The sequence below is a fragment of the Spermophilus citellus genome (assembly GCF_964194105.1).
Source record: "Spermophilus citellus genome assembly, chromosome: 17".
NCBI lineage: Eukaryota > Metazoa > Chordata > Mammalia > Rodentia > Sciuridae > Spermophilus > Spermophilus citellus.
Genome location: NC_138199.1, coordinates 58,511,587 through 58,533,877, shown reverse-complemented (window position 1 = coordinate 58,533,877; position 22,291 = coordinate 58,511,587). Strand labels below are relative to the sequence as shown.

General features: G+C 48.1%; 1 protein-coding gene and 1 pseudogene across 4 annotated transcripts in view; both read left to right on the top strand.

Moving 5' to 3' along the window:
* Positions 1-13,078, top strand: part of LOC308636198 (pleckstrin homology domain-containing family M member 1-like) — a 37,243-nt pseudogene extending 24,165 nt beyond the window's left edge. The window contains exons 7-11 of the transcript XR_014024349.1: positions 891-1,036; positions 6,065-6,258; positions 11,250-11,313; positions 11,731-11,888; positions 12,610-13,078. The product of XR_014024349.1 is annotated as a pleckstrin homology domain-containing family M member 1-like (transcript). The remainder of the gene's footprint in view (positions 1-890; positions 1,037-6,064; positions 6,259-11,249; positions 11,314-11,730; positions 11,889-12,609) is intronic.
* LOC308636205 (lysozyme-like protein 6) overlaps positions 1-22,291 on the top strand; it is a 173,705-nt gene that overhangs the window by 21,512 nt on the left and 129,902 nt on the right. The gene's annotated exons all lie outside the window — the stretch shown is intronic.

Here is a 22,291-nt window from a genome sequence, read left to right as displayed (position 1 = left end):
TTTCCCCTGCCCCTGTGGGAGGCAGAACATGTGTTCAGGATTTGAGCCAGCCTTAGATTTTTGCCTCAGCCACATCCCACTCCCAGTGCCCCCTGAGACCTTCAACCAAGCGGCTGAAACTGGCCCTATCCCACTCCCCTGAGATAACAGGCTGCTCAGGGTTCAAGTTGGTCTCAGGAAATGTCCAGGCCACCCTGGCTTCTGCTGGCTTCCCCATCCACTACCGTGGCCCCTTCCTCAGCTCCTTCACTGCTGGCCCTGACTTGGTTGCTTCCATTACTGGGCCCCGGTAGGAGGTGGATGGAGAGGAGGTGGCATTGGGGAGCAAGCAGAACCACTGGATAAAGGACGCTGAGTATCATGGAAGCTTGGAACCAACCCAGCCCAAATTTGATTTCCACTGTGTAAACTAGTTGTTGTGTAATCAGACAGATTTCTTCACCTCTGAGCATCAATTTCTTTAGCTGTAAAATGGGGATAGTAATTTTTTTTTAAAGAGCGAGAGAGAATTTTAATATTTATTATTTTTTAGTTTTTGGCAGACACAACATCTTTGTACGTGGTCCTGAGGATTGAACCCAGGCCACACGCATGCCAGGCGAGCGCGCTACCGCTTGAGCCACATCCCCAGCCCTGTGATAGTAATTCTAATACTGTATTGTTACATTAATAGTGTTGATCATTAGTGGTGGAAATATAAGTGAGTCATTTTTACCCTTGTGCTCTTCTTTTTAAAAATATAACATATGTATACATTAGTTATGTTAGTTATATTTATATTTATATATATTATATATATATTTATATAACTAGCAGGCTCCTCCCACCATAGTAGCTCTTGATACCTGGAGCTGACTCTGCCCATCTCTGCTCACTGCCTATCTCCCCAGGCTGCTCCCAGCAGATTGGCTTCTCCTTTGTACGACCCAAACTCTGTGCCTTCTCTGGCCTCTATTACTGTGACATCTGCCACCAAGATGATACTTCAGTGATTCCGGCCAGAATTATCCACAACTGGGACCTCACCAAGCGCCCGGTAAGTCTCAGGCCCAGCGAGTCATGGTCCTACATGGCTGCTGAATGACAGAGGAATATCCTCCCCTTTTTGCTGATGCTGTTTGTATGTTTGAAGTGGTTTGGCTCTAGGGAGCAAGATCACTGGTTCAAGACCAAGAGAAAAGCTTGGTGCCTATCTGCAGCTCCCAAACAGAGCTCTGAAAACACCTACCTGAGTCCCCAGTAGACCTCTGAAGATGATTCTCTGCAGCTTCCAAGAAACAGACAGAACTGTGTAAGGCACCAGCAACTAGGTAGATAGGCAGGCAGATAGGAAGGAGGGACAGGATAAGATAGATCAGATACGTCAATGGATGTGTGGCTGGATAGTTGAGTGGGTGGGTGGATAGATGGATAGATGGATGGAGTTAGGTAGATGGCTGGGTGGGTGGATTGCTGGATAAGTAAATGTACAGTCCAGCCAGCTGGCCACACCCCAAAGAGCAATTCAACCTTACTTTTGCCAACCCTGAGGGCCCCAGGTAACTGCAAGCCCTGTGTGGGCTACTTATTTCATGTTTTCCAAAGTGTGCTTTTAGCCAGGTGTGGTGGTCCATACCTATAATCCCAGCGACTTGAGAGGCTGAGGCAGGAAGATTGCAAGTTCAAAGCCAGCCACAGCAAGTGAGGCCCTAAGCAACTTGGCAAAACCCTGTCTCTAAATTTTAAAAATAATAATAATTATTATATATATATATGGCTGGGGGGAAAAAAGTGCACTTTTTCTGGGCCTCTACCCGTTATAAAGATATGGTTATTTTTTTTAAAAGCTTTCCCTATGCAGAAAACTAGGACTTTTTTTTTAAAGATGTCGATGGATCTTTATTTTGTTCATTTATTTATATGTGGTGCTGAGAATCGAACCCAGTGCCTTGCACATGCTAGGCAAGCACTCTACCACTGATCCACAACCCCAGTCCAATACAGGATTATTGTTCAACATTAAAACTTACAGAAAAGCCCAAAGACAAATCAGTCAAAATTATGTGTCATCACCCAGAGGTAATCACTACTAATATTCTGGGGGGCAGCCTTTTCTGTGCATTAATTTACATATGCATCTATTTTTTATAAATCGAACCCAGTGCCTCACATGTGCTGGGATCATATTGGACTCATCCTGCTTTGTTCACTTAATTTTTTTTCTTTTTTTTTAAATTTGTTTTAATTAATTACACATGACAGTACAATGATCTTGACGTATTATACATTTGAATCAGATGGGGTATAATTTCTCATTTTTCTGAGTGTACAGGTTGCAGAATCACATTGGTCATGCAGTCATATATATACATACAGCAATAATAATGTCTATTTTATTCTGCTGTCCTTCCTTTCCCCACTTCCCCTCCCCTCCTCTCTCCCATCTTGTTCACTTAATATTATATCGTTGTTTTTTTTTTTTTTTTTGAGAGAGAGAGAGAGAGAGAGAGAATTTTAATATTTATTTTTAGTTTTCGGCAGACACACATCTTTGTTTTTTGTATGTGGTGCTGAGGATTGAACCCGGGCCGCACTCATGCCAAGCGAGCGCGCTACCACTTGAGCCACATCCCTAGCCCCTAATATTATATCTTGGGTACTCTTGTATGTCCACCAGATGCTTCTGAACAAGATATTTTTTTTCTTTGAATAAGATATATTCTAAAATCTTTCAGATTGTCCTCTTCTCTAGGTGGGCTTAGCCACCTTCCTTCCTTCCTCCTTCTTTCCTTTCTGTCTGTCTCATTCTCCTTCCTTCCCTCCTTCCTTCCTTCCTTCCTTCCTTCCTTCCTTCCTTCCTTCCTTCCTTCCTTCCTTCCTTTCTTTCCTGGGGATTGAACCCAAGAGCATTTAACAACTGAGCACATCCTCAGTCCTTTTGGGTTTTTAAAATTCTTAATTCTTTAAAATATTTTTTTAGTTGTAGATGGTCGCAATACCTTTATTTGATTTGATTTGATTTTTATGTGGTGCTGGGAATCAAACCCAGTGCCTCACATGTGATAGGCAAATGTTCTACCACTGAACTACAACCCCAGCCCTAATTTTTTATTTTGAGACAATTTCTCACTAAGTTGCTTAGGGTCTTGCTAAGTTGCTGAGGCTGGCTTCAGACTTGCAATCCTTCTGCCTTAGCCTCCTAAGCCATTAGGATTATAGCCACTTTTTTTTTTTTTAAAGAGAGAGTGAGAGAGGAGAGAGAGAGAGAGAATTTTTAATATTTATTTATTTTTTTTAGTTCTCGGCGGACACAACATCTTTGTTGGTATGTGGTGCTGAGGATCGAGCCCGGGCCGCACGCATGCCAGATGAATGCGCTACCGCTTGAGCCACATCCCCAGCCCCTTATAGCCACTTTTCTAGTTGTGTTGTCATGAGCAAGTTAGCTTCAGATCCCTACTCTCTTAAGGTTTTTGGTTTGTTTTTCTTTTCATAAAGGGGTTTAATAATAGTGTATGTCTCAGGCCGAGCATATTGGTACACACTTGTAATCCCCGTAGCTAGGAAGGCTGAGGCAGGAGAATCAAGAAATCAGAGCCAGCCTCAGCAACTTAGTGAGGCCCTAAGCAACTCAGCAAGACCCTGTCTCTAAATAAAATATAAAAAAGCCATCTCAGTAGTTATGTGCCCTGAGTTCAATCCCTAGGATCCCCCCAAAATGAAAAAAAAATAGTGTATGTCGTGGGTCTATTGTGAAGACTGTGGTAGTACTGCCTGTCACTTAGAACAGTGCCTTCTAACAGTGCCCTTTCCCTCCCCTGAGGCCAGTCCTATATCTTATCCCTAATTCACTTGTTCAGTCCCTAATTCAAGACCACCCATCTGTCTACCTATTCATCCATTCATCTGTTCAACCACAAATCCATTAATAAATCTTTCCTGTCCTGTCTTGTCCTATTCCATCCTATTCTATCCTATCTCAAATGCTACCCTCTCCTTTCAAATCTGCCTTCTTTCCAAAGCAGACACAAGACAGACACAGAAACACAAAGAAGCAGTTGTTTTCTTCTCTCAAGGCCCAGGACCTGCACACTCTACAGTCTTGCCTCATGGATGTGTCCTCAGAATTCAGGGAAGGTGACTCCAAGTAAATTGCACTCCTCTGGGGAGGAAAAACCCCAAAGTTGGCTTTGCTTTGGCCATTCTGTTGTTCACCCATCACCACCCCTGCCCTCAGTAGTATTTAACTAACTATGCACAGAAAACTAACCCTCAGAGTCACCAGGAATGCACCTTTGACCGTGAGCACATTCCCTCTTCCCCAGACCCTGATACTTCGGTTGGGCCACCTCCTTACTCAGTGCTGGAATCCTGTGCTCTTCCTTCCTTCTCCCTAGGAAACTGCAAAACTTTTCTAGGCTTATCTGAGATCAGGAAATATCCAGCTCTCTATCAAAGATCAATGACCTGAGAGAGACAAGAAAGTTCAAAACAGAAAGTGGCTGGCCAGGGCTTTGGGGCCTTATTGTTTGCTGTTGCAGCTCTGGCTGACCCACTTGTTCTGAAGCCCTTGGCAGGATGTCAGCCCCAGAGTGTGGTTTTTGCTTTTGTCTTTCTCTTCCATGCCCACAGGATAGGGACAGCCCCTGGGGAGCACAAAGTCCCTGCCAGTCTCTAGCACTGGGCAGTGTTTGGCACTCATTCCTGTGTGTATTTCATCTGAGCCTCACTCAAGGCCAGACAGAGGCTGTTACAGGAGAGCTGAGCCATGGCTGGAGGACAGCAGTTTGACCCAAGTCACCAGGGGGAGAAGAGTGTTGCTGGTGGAGCTGGGAGACAGGAGGCCAGAGGTCTCCCCAGCTCCCAGATATAGGGACAATTCTGAGAGCCCCATTACATTCTCTGACCCTCAAAGGTACAGACAGGCTCTTAAACAGTTGCTGACAGAAGTTCACATTTACTGAAGATGAACTCTGTGCCAGGCCCTTTGCCAAATACTTGCATGGAATATCTTGTAATATAAACTCAAAATAATCTGCCAGGCATGGTAGCACACACCTGTAATACCAACCACTTGGGAGGTTGGGGCAGGGGGATCCCAAGTTCAAGGCCAGCTTGGCAACTTAGCAAGATCCTGTCTCAAAATAAAAGAAAGGGGGTGGGGAAGCTGGGATGTAGCTCAGTGGTAGAGCACTTGCCTAGCAAGGACCTGGGTTCAATTTCCAGCACTGCTAAATAGTCTCCTGGCATAGATCCTTTGATTTTCCTCCAGTTAGCCCCAGCTCCTTAGCATGCCACAAGGAGTTCTTTTAGTCAGAGTGGCTGCCTGGTGTTCAGAAACAACACTGCAGCTCAGACCTGGGCTCCACTTTCCACAGGCAGGTCAGATACTTCAGCTTCTCAGAGCCTCAGTTTCCTCATCTATAGAATAGAAATGATGCCACCTCTCCCCATGGCTTGTTCTGTGGATGAAAAGAGGATGTGATCAAGGTCACTCCCTATGTCTGGCAAACTGTATTAGGGCCAGGATCTTAGGTAGAACCTTCAACCCTCTTTCAATCTGTTGAGAGAAGCTGAGATTGATCACTCAGCTCCACAGAGTCACAGGGGAGTCCTGGTGGTTGTTGGCAAGAGCCCAGTGCATTTGGGGAATCTTGTTAAGCTGTGTCTGCTCTGTGGTTTCCTGTAGCTAGAGCCGCAACACCAGTCACCTGGTTCCTGAGTCAGGGCCCAGAGGGGAGCACCTGTTTCCTATAGGCAGGAAAAGGAAGTTGGGCTTACAGGAAAGAGTGGGAAAGATCTGTGAGGCCCGGAGGAGGGGGCCTTATCCAGAGTGACCTCCCATATCTTGTCATGGTTGGGAGGGGGCAACACGGGTGTCATTAGAGGAAAAGCTGGTTTGGGAGTCGGACTGTACCATTTCTGAGCTGTGTGCTCTTGGCTAAGTAGCATCATCGCTCTGAACCTCAGTTTCCTAGTCTATAAGATGAAGCTAGTGCTACATCCCTTGGAGAGGGCTACAGGGCAGGTGAGAGCTGGGCAGTGTAGGCGTCGCTAACAGCCAGCCTTTCCGTGGTGCCCCCAGGTCTGTCGGCAGGCCCTGAAGTTTCTGGCGCAGATCGGGGCCCAGCCCCTAGTCAACCTGCAGCTGGTGAATGCCTCTCTGTATGAGCATGTGGAGCAGATGCGCCTCATTGGCAGGAACTGGGAACAACTGAAGCTTCTGGGGGATTACCTGGGCCTATGTCGAAGTGGTGCCCTGAAGGAGCTGAGCAAGAGGTGAGTACCTTCTACATGCACAGGCCACACACGCTCAAGGCGGCTCCTTGAGCAATGCCAGGGCTGGGCAGAGAACTTCCCATTGGGCTTGCAAAATCACCACATCCTTCAGGGGTGTTTTGTTTTTTGACTTTTTTTTTTAATTTTTAAATTTTTTTTTTAGTTTTAGATGAACAACATACCTTTATTTTACTTGTTTAATTTTGTATGGTGCTGAGGATCGAATCCAGTGCCTCACACATGCTAGGCAAGTGCTTTACCACTGAGCCACAACTCCAGCCCCTCAGGGGTAGATTTTGTTCATTTATTTATTTATTTATTCAACAAATTGACTGCTTGGGAGGCTGAGTAATAAGGATTATAAATTCAAGGCCAGCCTGTGCAATTTAATAAGATCCTGTCTTGTAAAATAAAAAGGACCGGGGATGTAGCTCAGTGGTGGTGCATCCCTGGGTTTAATCCCCAGTACCACCAAAAATGTGTGGGTGTGAGGGTGGGGAGTGTGTGTGTGGGGGGTGTGATTTATTTGTTGAGAACATACCCAAGCACCTGGCAAGGTGTACAGGGTGCAATGCTGAGTAAAGTATACCAGAGTCCTCCCCTCTGAAAGCCTCTGGTCTAGGAGGGAAGGCAATGAGCTAACCAGCAACTCCAATCAGGGGGCGGTGGGGAGAGGAGAAGGATACCCAGAAGCTCAAGTAAGACCTCTAACCAGATCAGGGGAGGTCCCAGTGGGGAAGACTTCCTAGAGGAAGTGACACGTAAGGTGAGACCTGAAAACTGATTAGGAGGTAGAAGAGGAAAGAGGAGGGGAAGAGTGTTCCAGAGAGAGGAATAGCAGGTACAGGCCCCAAAGGAAGGCACTATACACAGAAAGCACAGGGAGAGCATTGTCTGGAGTGGAAAGGGAGGTAGGAAGCGTGAGTAGAGGCAGGCGAGACACAGCTAGCCAGGTGATGATGGCTGTGCTCCGGGTCTCCTTCCTGCCGGCCCATCCTCTGTGCCTCAACTGTTAGATGCTGCTGTCCATGGCAGCATCCTTCCTGAAACCCTCCAGGAGTGTGTGATCAGTGCACACCCTCAGGAGCCCTTCCAAGAAGCTCCCGGGTACCCAGGGCTGGAGGCCTTTGTTTCCCAGGGATGGAAGGTGACTGCAAGCTTCAGGATGGACTCAGATAGTCTCCCTGCCGTCACAAACCTCTCCTAGCCCAGCATGGGCTTTGTGTTCACCTTTTCTGGGTCTTTGAAACCAGAGTAATTTATAAGCACCTCCACCTTCTCCAGAGCCTCACCTCCTCAGAGGCTGCCAGGGAGCACTGTCTGAAGGGTGTCTTCTCGGCCCTGAGTGCAGTTGTTTTTCCCAGAGTCATGCCTGCTTTGCTCCTCCAGGCAAGGGTATGCCCATACAGGTCCCCTGGGGCTGTCCAGTGCTGCAGGGAGCTCTCTGGTGGGTACTCGGAGAACTGGTCCCTCACAGGCCCGCAAAGCCCCCAGGGCTTTCTCTTCTGCAGGGCCTGGAAGAACAGAAAGCCCCTAAAGGCTCTGCCACCCCACACCAGCTGGGTACCTGGGCCCGCCCTTTTCAGTGAGGCTGACTCTCTCCTCTCTTTTCTGAGGTTCTGTGACCCAGGACTCCAGACTCTCCAGAGGTCTGCCTTCCTGCCCCTAACCAGGTGATAAAAACCTGGGGTCATGTCTAGCATGTGTGAGGCCCCGAGTTCAATCCCCAGCACACACCCACACACACACAAAAAAACAAACAGGTGACAAGTGGTACCTCTGTCACCCTTCCTGACACCTGCAGGGTGGGCTGGCACTGACCTCACCCCACACTCTGCCTGCTGAACCTTCTCTGAGCCAGCCTATGATTGGTGCCATGGGCAGCCTGCCTCTGACTCTCTGGCCCTGCTGTCCCATCCCTGTGTACCTGGCCTGCTAGAGGACGAGGCCACACTTGTGGAAGTCCCCTTTTAGAGGAATTAATAAGACAGGGGAAAGAGCATAGGAATAGCTCCTGCCCAGCTCCAGACCCACATGACTCAGGGAAGTCACGTCTCTGAACTCCAGCTTTCTTGCCTGTAAAATGGGTCAGTAATCCCTATATTCATGTGGCCTTCCACGTCATGGTGAGGGGCTCAGTGTCTGAGCTACAGATAAGCAGGCAGATGGCCTGGGTCAGCTTGGTATGTGCTGAAGGGGCACCTGACTCAACTGGGCAGGGGCCAGGGGGTTCCAAGAGATGGCATCAGGGTTAAGGGTTTGCAGCATTCTTTCATTTTAAGAAAATACTTATTTTCCTTACAAAGTTAGTCAATTTGAAAGGGGTGTTTATAATAAAAGGGAATGAAACAGAACGTGCGTGTCAGCTCTTCTCAGATTCCACCACCACCTGCACCCAGGCCTCACTGTCAGCACACTGGAGCAGAGCTGCTCAGTACCAGGGGCAGCTTGTGTTTGTTGAACTGGGGTTTAGAAGAACTGCTAGAGAAGAAAGGGCCAGGGAAAGGCCTGGCTTTCCTGGCTGAGGGGCCTTAAGTGGGCAGCGGATGGAGCACAGTTCACAAGGGCCCAAACAGGCTCAAGACAGCTGGATGCAGGGCCAGGGACCAGAACTCGGAGGCCCTGTGGCCCCCACTGAAGTCCTTTGCACTTCATCTGCCACCAGCATGGAGCCACTGAAGGGTCTGAGCCCAGACTGTCATGGTTCAGTCTGTGGTTAAGAGACCATTCTAGCAACAGAGGGTGCAAGAGCTAAGGAGAGAGTCCTGGCAAGGTGGCTGGTGTCGTTATTGACTCCAGGGGCTAGGGAGACCTGACCGAGCTAGCCAGAGGGGAGGCTGGGAGGACGAGAAAGGAGAGGACACTATCAGGTTCTGGATGTAGGAGGTAAAGTCAAGAGGAGCTGCCCCTTGCCAATGGCAACAGACTTGTGGGTCCCCTGAGATAAAGGGGTCCTCTTGCAGGTCTGGGACATGTTTCTAAAAGCCTTCTTTTGGGCCTTTGGGAAGGAACCATCACAGAAATGCCTCACAGGGATGTTCTCACCAGACCTGGTGGCTCCTACCAACATCTGAGTAGGGGTAGATAGAGGAGGAAGAGGGGCTCAGAAAGAGGTAGCACCAGGCTGCCCACTCGAGACCTGCAGATCATTTGGCCTTGCCAGGGTCAGTAATCCCTATGTTCATGTGGCCTTCTGTCCCATCACCCTGTAAGTTATAGGAGTTAAAAAGCAACCTTCTCCAACTTCCACTGTCTCCCAGAGACCCCTGAAATTCTCTCCGGTCTCTTCTCCAGACAATCAGCCTCACACCAGAGGACTAAGAGGGGTCTTTCTTTTTTATGGGTGAGAAGCTGAGGCCCAGAGTAGCCCAGGGTTTTCTCCTGTGCCCAGGTGTTTCTCTTCTGGAGGACAGCATGAGTGGTACTGCTTTCCTTCTGGCCTTGACACAGCATCAGTTATAGAGCCCCACTGAGAGTGTGACAGGCCCAGGGCACAGTGACTCTCAGATCAGACTATAGGCCTGACTGGCTGCCAGGACTGTAGACAGAGGTAGAAGACAGGGACCTCTCCATCCAACTCAGCCCCACCCTTCCTGCCAGCTTGGAGCCAGCCTGTGTGCCTGTCTCCCACCATGTTTTCCTGGTGATAAATGGCAGCTTCCTGTTCCCAGAAAGCTGGAAGTTTACTAAGGAAACCAGCATGGTAAACTGAGAGGCAAGTTGGCAGTGTCCTCACCCCACATGGCACAGTGTGGCCTGCCTGGCTGTTTGTGGGACCATCCCACACTGGGCTCCCCCTGAACCACACTAAAGCCATTGGATGGGGTATGGCCAAGCCCCCATTCCTGATGCCAGACACCATCTGCTCCAGGTGTCCAGGGCATCCTGTGCAGGTTCTCAAGCTTCCTCTGACTTTGAGTATCCACCCCCCCACCCCAGGACCTGCACAGGCACATGAGCAAGGCTGGATAGGGTTCTGTGCCAGGGATTTTCTGCAGGCACTTCCTCTCCATCCCTCAGGATGTGACCTAGAGTCTCGGCTGTTGGTGTAGTGGGAACCAAAACAGGGCTGGCGGCAGCCCTTGTCCTCCACTCCATTCCCCTCTGAAACGGGATCTGCTGTGCTTAGAACACATCTCAGTTCCTTTCATGTAGCACTGAAACCAGATACTGGAATGTCTTTTCTTCAGCTAGACCAGGGGCTGCCAGAGGGCAGCAGCTGTATCTCCTGCATTTCTGTCCTCAGCAGGGTCCCTGGTATGTAATGGTGGTAGAGTTTCAGTGGAGTGGAGAAGGATGCTGGCTTTAGAACCAGACACCTGCATGCAAGTTCCTCCTCTGACTCTTACTGTGTGACCCCAGGCAAATTATTTAAACTCTCCACATTTGCCCATTTTCTCAAAGTGGGAGTTGCGACAGGCTCAGCCTCAGAGCATTGTTGCAAGGACAGATGAGTGACTGAGGGTAAAATCTCAGCCAGTTCCTGGTACTGGCTGTCAGTTTTCATCATCCTCATCCTCATTATTATTTTTTTAAAAACTTTTTAGTCGCTGATGGGCCTTTGTTTTGTTCATTTATTTATATGCAGAGCTGAGAATCGAACCCAGTGCCTCACACATGCTAGGCAAGAGCTGTACCACTGAGCCACAGCCACAGCTCCACCCTAATCATTATTAGTTATGTGCTCACAACCTGCCGGGCACTGTACCGAATGCTCTAAATAGATTATTTAATCATCAAAAACAATTCCACTTCTTAGAGGAAGATACCTGAGGTTCAGAGATTAAGCAACTTGCCCAAGGACCCACCAGCTGGTTAGTTTACCTGGGAGGCCAGGGCAAGTCTGGTCCAGCTGACTTGTGCTCTTAGCCCTGCCTGGCGAGGCAGGAGGGTTTTGGTTGGCTAGCATTGCTGAGGGAAGGAAAACAGACAATGCAGGGTGGCCCAGCCTCCAAAGCCCTTCTGAGGAAGCTCTTGTGTTTTCTTTGCAGGCTCAACCATAGGAATTATCTCTTGGAGTCTCCCCACAAGTTCAGTGTCGCTGACCTCCAGCAGGTAAACGTGTCCAACTCTCCCCAAATCTCTATAGAGAGGCCTCATTCCTGGAGAAATCAGAAAAAGAGATGGAAGAAGGGTGTTTCCGAATATTGAGACCAGATAGCAGTGTTCAACTTTTTCACATCTCAGAATGGGCCTTCCTGCTGCCCCAGTACATCCTGGGCAGTGACAGACTCCCCTGGTTCCCTGGCAGGCAGCAGACTCTAGAATCCTGGGTTGAAAGTATAGGACACTGCTTTGCTCAAGAGAATGGAGTAGATTTGGATCTCATCTGTAAATCCAGTAACTCCCCATGACAGATACAATTTGGGGAAGTCTCCTTGCTCATATAAGAGCTGGAGGCAGTTCCTCTCAGTGGGGAGTCTGGTGCCACAATGCAGCTGCCTGAGGCCAGGCTTGTGCTTATCCCTACAGATTGCAGATGGGGTGTACGAAGGGTTCCTCAAGGCCCTGATTGAGTTCGCCTCCCAGCATGTCTACCACTGTGACCTGTGCACGCAGCGGGGCTTTATTTGCCAGATCTGCCACCACCATGACATCATCTTCCCCTTTGAGTTTGACACCACAATCAGGTATGCATGACACCCACAGCTCTGCACAGCATTATAGGGAGTAGCCCTAGCTTTGCCACTCAGGAACAGTGAACATCCACTCTGTGCCAGAGCCCAGCTGGCAAAGTTGTCTGAAGCAGCCCCTGCCTGGGGCTCCCATGGCTCCCTCCTGTACTGAGCATCCATCACCCTGGAGAAGAGGTGGCTGCCAGTACTGAGAGGGACCCCCACCTCAGTCTGCAAACAAGCTGAGGAGGGACTGAACAAGCTATGGCCCTGGCCCTAAACCCCTGGCACAGAATGGGCACCTATGGGTGGTGCTCGCCACAGCTTCTGCCACTGTAGCGATTGTTCTTATCCCCAGTCATTGCTCATTATCAGAAGCCTCTGAATTGAAAAATTCACCCAGACATGGGGAATAAAAAGCTGCCCCAGGGAGCACATTCCTCCACTTCCAGTGGGTACACCTGCCAGGGTTCAACCCTGCATGGGCCTGGAGCTGTTTTTCAAACTGTGTTTTTAAAAATCACTTAGGGACACTCAGGCAGCACTTGTGAGAAATGAAGTGGATGGAGAATCTCCATGCTTGGCATGGCTGTGATCTCATCATCTAAGGGTAGGGTAGGGGCTGCCAAGAAGAACACAGCCTCACTATGGGATCTGACCAGACCCCTGGCCAGCCCCAACCCCAGGATGGCCTCTAGTCAACTGGCACAAACTGTGCATGCTGCTCTCTCCCCAGGTGTGCAGAGTGCAAGACCGTCTTCCACCAGAGCTGCCAGGCTGTGGTGAAGAAGGGCTGCCCCCGCTGTGCCCGCCGGCGCAAATACCAGGAACAGAACACTCTAACCTAGGCCGATCTCCTCACCCACCCCAAGCCATCCCAGCCGGGTTTGCCATCACCCCAGGCTCCACTTGGTGTCACAGTGTCTCCCCTTTTCAGGAAGACCCTCAGGTGTGACTAGAGAGCATGGGCCTCCCAGAGAAAGCCAGGAAGCCCAATGACATCCCATGGCCTCCCACCTCCCTCTGTCTCAGGAGCAAGGACACCACCAGATGTCCTCTGCTCAAGGCTCAATGGGGCCTTTCATCAGGCTGGGGTCACCTCACTGTCACACCTCCATTAGGTCTGTTCAAACACTGTGGAAATGAGACTTGGGGGACATTTTCAATTCCACATTCCTGATTAAAAGGTCTAGTTTTTTAAGGTGGGTTTTTTTCCCTTCATATTGCAACAGAAAATATTTTTTTATTCCTGACCCTACACAAGTCACCCAAGAAACCCGGGCCTTCTCACCCTGGTGGATGTGCACACTTAGGCCTGGCCCGAAGGCAGGCAGCCAGCCTGTCAGCGGACAGTGCCTTTCCTTCGTCCTTGCTGGCACTTGCTGCTGACAACTCCAGTGCCACGTGCCAAACTGCTTCCAGCAGGACGAGGTCAGTCCTGATGACCACCTCCTTTCTCTCCCATCTCATCTTGACTTCATATCCCCTCGCTTCTCACCTGGAAAGTCCTCCCTTTCTCAGAGTCAGAGCCCCCTCACTCTTCTCTAGTCTGGAGTCATTGTGCAGAAGGGGAAATGACTCAAGACCAGCACTGTCAGCACTTTGAGCCTTCCTCGGTTGGGGGAAGGACTCCATCTTGCCCATTCTCCTCCCCCCACCCACCTTACTCCTGCAAAGATGGGCAGGACCTGCCTCAGACTGACTCTTGAGGTCACACCCCTGCCTGACTGACTCCTGAGTAGGCTGGACCCCAGAGAGAGCAGTGAGCCAAGGGCAGGGGCTGCCTCAGATGTCGTGACTGCCGAGCCCTACCCTGTGGAGAAAGTGACCCTGTCCTTCTGCTGCTGAACTGTGTTGGGACATGCAGAGAAGCTATCCTGTGGGTGCTTCTGCAGCCTCAGTCTTACAAAGCCATGAATTCACAAAGCTGCCCTGGACTTGCCCAGCAAGGGTCTGCCAGGACTTGGAGAATTTCCTTGGAGCGGAATCGGTTTCTGAAGGGGTCCTGGGGGCTGGATGGGAGCCTGGAGTTCCCCTCTAGGCATGTCTAGATCCTTGAAGTTTGGGGAGCGTGGGTGGTCTCTGCAGCCTTCCCCTCCTCTCCTGGATCCAGCAGGCTCCTCTCACTGTCTCACCTGCCCTCAGCTTGGAGTCAGAGGCCTCAGGTGGAGATGTACCTGTCACTGTCAAGAGGTGAGCCTTCCCCCATCCTCCCTGGAGTGATGGAGCTGCTGAGTCACCCACCCAGCCCCACAGGGTTGGATGAATTGTGCAATAGAACAAAGGAGACAGTAGGCAGGCAGCGGAGGCTGCCACATAGCTCCTGTGTCCCCATTGTGGAAGGTGGTGCACACCTGTGCCCAGAACACCAAAGCTTCTTGAGCCAGGAAGTGTGACCATATCCCTACCCCACCCACCTCCCATAGCCAGCATTAACTCTCCCCTGTAAACACGGCCTGATCAGAGCTATCACTGCCCCAGGTCCCTGAGTGGGCAGGAGTCTGGCCTGCTGTGGGCCTTGGTCCTGGGTGTACATTCCATATGGTGCCCTGGGAGGCAGCAGGAGTGAGGCCCTGATTGATGGGGCCTCCTCACCCCTGGGATTATGTGCATTACAGCTGCCCTCTCCTCTATTACCAAAACGCTGCTAATGCTGTTGGATGAGTTGACTCTTACCCTCCACCTCCAGTAGAAAGCTGAGGTGAACCTCAGCAGTGCCCACACTATTCTTAAAATGTTATTTTATGCAATAAACTTTCTAGAAAGTAGGGCTCTGGCCCTGAGATTTTGCAATGTATTGAAGGAACTGCAGCTGTGTGATATTTGAGTGATTTTGCAGTAAAGACCTGATCTTTCTAATCACCATCTGACTTCTGAATCCTAACTCATGGGAGGTGGGGAAACCAGCCATCATAACCATTGGATGAGCCCCCCACTTACCCATTAGCCCCTGGGCACAGGGAGGTCTCCAGGTCACTGAAGAACACTTGGAGGCAGCAGCTATGTACCAGGAGTGGCCATCAAGAAAAGAGCCCATAAATGACAGTGTACAGTCCCATCCTTCATGCCCAGGAGTTGAGATCCTCCCTGGGATGGGATTTCAGGGACTTTGGGGAGGTTCACTCATACATTCATCTGTGACAACTGAAGCTGACTCCCCCATGGCTTCTTTTCCTGAGCCTTAAATGTCAACACAGCCCCTTGACACTGATCACGGACACGGCAGGAATTCTTGGAGAAATAAAGCAGTGTGGAAGGGATGGGTGGGAGGGGAGCAGGTGACTTGAGCAGAGCCCCAGAATCATGAATCTTGGATTTAGGGCTCAAAGTGGCTTTTATTTGGTTGCCAGCCTTTCTCACAAGTTCCACAAGCCCCTGGGGTGGGGGTGGGGGGGACTCTAGGGGGAAGCCCCCCACTGTCCATGTAAGAACAAAAGAAGGAAACAGACTTAATTCCCAGAAAGTCAGTTTGCAGGAAAATGGAGCAGAAAAGAATAACATTCAGGTCTGCAGTTTCCTGCCATTGAAGATCCCTTTCAACCCATCATGGAAACCCTCTGCCCATCCATGAGCCCCAGCTTCCTCCAAGGGTCTTCCCTCTTCAGGGGCAGTAAAGGTAGGCCCAGAGATACAAAGAGGAACTGGGTTTGAGGGCTGGGGGAGGCAGGCCCAGGGGAGGGCCATGGGCATGTGAGCTCATGCTGCCCTGCCCTTGGACTCAACCCAAAGTACCTTTAAGGCCACATGTTTCCCCTTCCTCCCTTTCTACCTAGAGAACGGGAGGTTTGGAGATCACAATTCAACCCCAAAGAGCTTATCTCAGTAAAAGTCGTAATAATAATGAAGTGTGTGTACTTGCCACTGTTCTTAGTGCATCTCATTTTATCTTCTCAGCAAGCCTATAGTAGGTAGGTGTTACTATCCCCAGTTTATTGGAAAGAAAGCTGAGATGCAGACACAAGTCAGTACTCACAATGTCTAAAGGCCAACACAGGACAGAGCTGGACATCAGCCTGCTAGACCCCAAACAAGGAGTACAACCACTACCAGCCACTGCCATCCTACCTAGCCAGGACAGATGGGGAGACCTAAGAGGTGGGGTGGAGGGAGGGTCAAATCCAGTCACTATTTTCAAAGTATGCAGGGCAATGCTGAGTTTTGCTGTGACTGCCTCGGGGATCTTAAGATGCCATCAGAATTCAGATGCACTGAGATTCTACTAGCACAAGGAGAACTCACTGGTGGGCAACCCCTCACAGGGTCAAAGATGTGGAGGAAATAGGGTTCAAGAAAGAGCATGGCCAGATTCAGTTTCCAATCAAACGCTCAACTCACCTGAAGTACCCAGCTCTCAGCACAAGCATCTAAGGGAGAGGGCACAACTGTTCCTGCCACCCTGAGAGCTGGGACCCACTGGGGCTGGCTTGCCCAAATCTGGAGTGAGTGCAAGGTCAAGTCACAGGAGCAAGCTTGCTTTTCCCAGAGGCAGCAGATTCCAAAAGATAAGACCTCCAAGTGGAGGGCCCTGGAACTGGACTCAAGATGCTGGCCTTCAGGAGATTGTTCTAAGCTTACCCAGCCCACAGATCAGATCTGAGGGTGTCCCTCCTCCCCTACAATATTGGGGGGGGAGGGGCGTGAAGGGAGGGAAATCTGGCCAGGAGAATTTAGTGGGAGGCTGCCACCCTCCTTATCCCACCATCCTGGCCCAGCTGCCTCCTTCTCCTCTCTGGAGACAGCCAGGTGTGGCCCAGGAGGTGTAGGGGGGAAGGGGTGGCGTCTCTGCTCCAGAGGCACTGGCCCGGCCCAGAGGGGACAGGAAGCTAGGACACCGGGGATTGTCTCTCCCAACCGCAGCCCAGCCCCAGCCCGGGAGGAAGTTCTGCCGAGTGCTCTCCGTCGGTGCCTCCCTTGTTATATTGTTGAACAGGAAACAGGGCAGCACGGGAGCCGGGTGGTGGAAGAGGGAGCACCGGACACCGAACCCTCGCGCGTCTGTCCGGGCAAGTGGAAGCGAGGCCAGCGGACCGACGCCCAGAGGTGCCAGGACCGGCAGGGCTGGGCGGCGGGGGGGGGGGGGGTCGAGGAGGGGGAGGGCGGGAAGGGTGCCCCAGGTGGCCTGTCCTCACCCAAGCGCTCTGCGCGCCGCCTCCCCTTCGCACAGAGCTGCGGCGGGAGCTGAGCGAGCCCAGAGGAGGGCCCGGCGGACCGGATCCCCCTGAAGAGGAGTAGGCTAGGGGCTGCTCTCCGTTCGGGGGTGGGAGGGAACCAGACCGGGCCCACAGGGCCGACTCGAGCGTTAGCCCCCTGGTGGCTCCTGTCCCCCGGACAGTACAGGCAGGGTAGGCACCTCCTGATGACCAGTGTGTTCCTGCGCTCCGGGGATCTTCCCCGCTCTCCCATTCCCTCCCTTTCTCCCCGCTCCCACCAGGATCCGGGAAGAAGCTGAGGCGCAGGTCCCCTTCCCACACAGCCCGAGACACTGCTCTTTGGTGGGCGTCTCTGCCCGTGGGAATCTCCCTCCGAGTTTTTCCAGGCTCGGTTGGGTTGCGCCCAGAAAGGTCCTCCGGAGGGCGGAGGTGGGCCCGGAACGGGTAGTACCGGCCATCCGGCTGGAAAGGGCACGAATCTGGTGATTCAGGGTGCAAATGGCCTTACTCGGAATGGGGACGCCCGGAGGAGACAACCTGCTCCAGGAGGGCATTCCCAGAGCCGCTCACCCGCGGGACTCAGGGGCTCGCGGACATCAAATCCCGCGGCTGGTGGAGGCGGGACAGGAGCGGGTCCCTGAGTCCCCTCACTACCCCCCGCGCCCCTTCAGACCCAGCCCTCCGGGCTCCCGCCCCTCCCGCATGCCTTCGCTTGTTCTGGGCCCTGTCCTCGATGCACTCCCAAAGGCCCTGGGACAGGCATTATGGATCCTCCTTGTCCTCCCAGGCACAGCTGCATTGGAAATTGGGGACAGCCCTCCTGAGTGTCCCTTTTCTCCTTCCCTCCCCTTGCCAGCTCCTGCTTCGCGCAGTCTCTCCAGCCGTGCCATTGGAAGCCCCGCCCAAGGAGATGACAGAAGCCTAACCTGCAGCCCTTCGCCGGCTCCGCCCATCCAGCCCATGGGCTCCCAGAGGCCCGCCCAGCTAACGTGAGTGCGCAACTGGGATTCAAAGGAAGGGAACGTGGGTGGCGGGGGGGAGGGGAGTCCTCCTCCCCGGAATTTGTTGGTTTAGCTCCGAACTGCTCATGGACCGTGCTTCCCGGGCCCAGTTTGCCCAGTGACTCCCTTTACAAGACTTCCCAGGAGAGGAACTTTTGAGACAGCAGAGTAGGAGCGCTACGGGAACCCCGTCGGACCTTGTTACTGGGGTCTTCCAGCCTCAGCAAGAGACCAGACTCGAGGCTGCTGCTCCCGGCACACCTTTGCGGGGCAGAAGGTGTGGTCGGTCAGTGTAGGAATTTGGAGGGATCCGGCAGTTCCGGAGGAGGCCACCGGCTCTTAGCTTTGATAAAGCACACAAGTGGATTTACAGTTAGTCTCTGAACCCTTCCTTGACACACCGGTAGCCGGGCGGCATCCTGGGAACACCATATGAATAGTCACTGTCACAAAGTGTCTTCTTTGATATAATGAGAGCAACTAAGAACAGAACAGGGAGGAAGAAAAGATTAACATTAAACAGAGACATGAGGTGGGAGGGAAAGGGAAATCACATGGAAATGGAGAGAGACCCTCATTGTTATACAAAATTACATATAAGAGGTTATGAGAGGAATGGGATAATAAACATGGAGGGAAATGAATTACAGTAGATGGGGTAGAGAGAGAAGATGGGAGGGGAGGGGAGGGGGGACAGTAGAGGATAGGAAAGGTAGCAGAATACAACAGTCACTAATATGGCAGTATGTAAAAATGTGATGTGTAACCGATGTGATTCTGCTGTATTTGGGGTAAAAATGGGAGTTCGTAACCCACTTGATTCTAATGTATGAAATATGATATGTCAAGAGATTTGTAATGTTGTGAACAACCAATTAAAAAAATTTAAAAAAAAACACTCATTCAGGTTCTTGTCCTTATCTTTCCATACTAACTTTACAAAAACTTAAATCTGATTTTGGTAAATACAGTGTTCAATCTTCTATATTCATCTTGTTTAAACTCTAGGTGAGATGCATGTTTCTTCTAGAAAATCTTTCTTGTTTTCTAATACTCTAATCTCCTAATTTTCCTCCCACTTTATTAGCCTTTCCTTCTTGGTCTTTTTGCTAGCTGATGCATTTAAGGCTGAATTTTAAGTATTAGCATAATTCCAGCCTTCACTCTGATTCCCATTCTCTTAAGATTCTTCTAGAGTAGTCTTACGGCTTCAAGTATTATCTCTATTCTTGACTTCTGATTTATCTCAAACTTAATGTGTTTGCCCATAAACTTTGGCTTTCCTGTCTTTCACATCACTACACAGTTGCTTAAGACTCAAACTTAGGAGTTCTTCATGGTCCCACCCTCCTTAGCCTTTTGTTCAATACATCATTAAATACTTTCTGCTTCATTCTCAAAATACTTCCTGAATGTCTCCACTTATTAGCTCCGTCACTGTCAGCCTTGTCAAAGCCACTGCCATCTTTTTCTCTGTATTTTCCTGTCTGATCTTCCAGAGAATCTATTCTCTCTCTATAGCAGCAGAGTGATATTTTATAAATTTTAATAATTTAATTCTCCTATTTAAAACACAATGATTTTCTATTGAAATTCTTATATAAACAAAACTTATTTCCATTGTCTATGGTGATAGATTAAAGAAAAAGTAGGAGCCAGGGGAGAATTTGGAGGAGAATATATAGAACAAATGTTATTTAATTCATTATTTTATTAATAGGAAGTGTTTGTGAGTTCAGACTTCAGAATTTTGTAAATCTAAAGTTCAAGGGAAATTATTCTTTATAATTTTTCATGGATGAGGGCCCTATAAATTCTTCTTATTTTTCCTTTTTTTTTTTTTTTTTTGGTACCAGAGATTGATCCAAGGGCACTTAATCTTTGAGACACCTCCACAGCACTTTAAAAAAAAAATTACCTTGAGACAGTCTTTCTAAGTTGCTTAGAATGTCACTAAGTTGCTGAGGCTGGCTTTGAACTTGTAATCCTCCTTCATCAGCCTTCCAAACCTCTGGGATTACAGATGTGTGCCACTGTTCCTGGTGCCCTATAAGTTCTCGAAATATTGCAGAATCCTCAAAGATATATTAACTTGGGTTAAATATTTTATTGTGTTTTGTTACTTAAAAGCTGGCTGTTCAATTATATTATATTTGTTATTGTTTTTAACCACAAAACCATTAATTCTTGACTATTCCAAATAAATTTGTTGTATTAATTTCGTGAATAAGTATGTTATAAAATTTGTGTTTTTATGTTCCTGTTAGTATTGCCTGATGTAACCGAGAACCTCCATAATATCAGCAAGGAGCAAATGAATGTCTCTGACCTGTGGAACATTCTGTCTACTCTGAATAGTAATTTAAAAAAAGATGAATTCCTAGATGCACTGAAATTCACAACTGTTGATGGTGGGTATTCCAAATACTAAAATTGAGATATACAAAGATATTTTTTATCTTCTGTTTTTGATAACAGCCAGTTTAAATGTCAGGTGATATCTCATTGAGATTTGAATTTGCATTTCTCTGATTAGAGATTTTGAGCATTTTTTCTTGACTATAGGTCATTTGTATATCTTCTTTTGAGAAAGATCTATTTGAGCCCTTTGTTCATTATTTAAAAAGTATTGTTTTCTTGCTCTTAACTAGTTTAAGTTATCTATAGATTTTAGATATTAGCTGCTTATCTGATATGTGATTTTCAGATATTTTTCTCCCAACCAATAGGTTTTCTCCTTATTCTTATTGTTTTATTTGCCCTGAAGAAGCTTTTTAATTTTAGGCAATCCCATTTGTCAAATATTGCTTTATTGATTGTTCTTTTGGGGTCATGGCAAATAAATTTCTATCTACACTAAATGTCATGAACCTTTCCTCCTGTTTTAATCTTGTGATTTTATGATTTCAGGTATTACAAGGGATTTTTCTAGCATGGTTTGAAAAAACCAATAAATATAGTTTGGAAATATAAATAAAGTTGATTATTTGTTATATAGAAAAATATTAATATCTAATTTACCACTTCTCTAAATTGACCCAATATGCTTTGAGTACCTTCAAGTTGGGAAGAATGTTATTGAAAAACAGCATATCCCAGTGAACACAGAGGGGATGATTAGATGTTATAAGATCTATTAGAATTTTATAATACTACTACTAGGAACAAACTGATAGATTCAGGGGCAGAGTGTTTGTAGTTAGAGATGTAGGGGCATTACTAAAAGACAGACGCAGGAAAAAATGCTGCAATAAAGACATGCTATTTTACTATAGATTATAATTCCTAAAAAAAAGCCCCAAGTGTTAAATAAGAAGCCATGATATAAAAAAGGTAGCTGTATAGTTAAACTCTATATAGGGTTTTTTTTTTTTTATCTACTGGGGATACATCTTGCTCTCTGTACTTTGTTCTAGTTTGTGATCATAAACTATTTCCTTGTTTCTGACTAGGAAAACAGAGCTGCTTCTGTCTCCTGTGTTTGTCACTTTGACTTTATAATCTCATACTTGTGTGATCTTATATAAAAATAATAGATATAACTACTTCTTAAACATTATAGTTATAGAACCACTGGGCACTCTCATAGAAGTCTTTAAACTTACCTGACATAGAATTTTTAACTTGGAACAGTTGAAGATCTAAACTATGATTGAGATCTATCTTTTAGTTTGGACTAGGAGTATATCTTAGATTTATATTTTAGGAATATGGATTATATCTATAATTTCTCTTAATTGATAGCAATTGAGAACTTAGCTTAACTTCTATGGTTTTAAGATATAATTATTCCATGAAATTAATCTTTTGGTTACTCGAAAATATGAAAAGGAAATATGGTTCTTATGAGTACATCAAATGATTTAAATTTTTATAGATTGCTTTATTGTATTTGGCTTTTGTTTAGTGAGGCTTATCTATTAAATATATTTTTCTCACAGATGACAAAGTACAATTTGATGAATTCACAAAAACTGTGAAGAATATGTGTGATGCCTCCAGGTTAAAGGGTAAGTACTGGATGATTTGTGACTGTTAAATTTACTTTTATTGAATGGATTTCTTTTTGTTTTATTTTTAAAAAAACATTTCTGGCTCTGCTAGTTTCTGATGAATATACTGATGTTGATTTGCCAAACTTGGTTTTGATTAAAAGTTGGTAGTTACTGTAATGAAAGAAAAAAAGATTTTCTCTAGAAAAGGAGTTTAATTAAAAATTTTAAAAAGCCATTTTTTGTGTGTGTGTGTGTCCTAGGCTTTATGGAAA